The 397-nt window shown below is 34.3% G+C and overlaps 1 protein-coding gene across 1 annotated transcript in view; it reads left to right on the forward strand.

Annotated features, from left to right (window-relative positions):
• The window catches only part of ttbk1a (tau tubulin kinase 1a), a gene marked incomplete in the record, with an annotated part of 40,652 nt that overhangs the window by 1,021 nt on the left and 39,234 nt on the right, over positions 1–397 (forward strand).

A 397-nucleotide genomic window follows, 5' to 3' on the forward strand; every position in this document is an offset into this window, starting at 1 on the left:
ATTATTATTATTAATAAATATATAGACACAATTTAACGTTGACGAGCTGATGATAACAGCAAATAACAAGTGATCACATCTTGAGATAAATAAAATGTTCGAGCAACAAAAGAAATATTTCATTTCATTTGAAGTAATTCTTTATTACGTTTTCTCACTTCAATTACACACAAAGATAATTTAGATAATTACTGTTTTACTTTTGATGAGTTTGTCACAGACCCGAGGACTTCATTCTAACACAGCTTTAATAAACTGGGAGCTTTTGTCCTGTTAGCGACCGAGCTAACAAGCTAACTGACAGTTTAGCACATTTGCTAGTAAATGTTGTTGTTGTCGCCCTTTAACCTGTCTCACTGCTCATGACTCTGTCTGTCTGTCTGCAAGACGACGAGCA

Source organism: Morone saxatilis, unplaced genomic scaffold (assembly GCF_004916995.1).
Source record: "Morone saxatilis isolate NCDOM2014 unplaced genomic scaffold, NCSU_SB_2.0 Contig17, whole genome shotgun sequence".
NCBI classification, from domain to species: Eukaryota; Metazoa; Chordata; class Actinopteri; family Moronidae; genus Morone; species Morone saxatilis.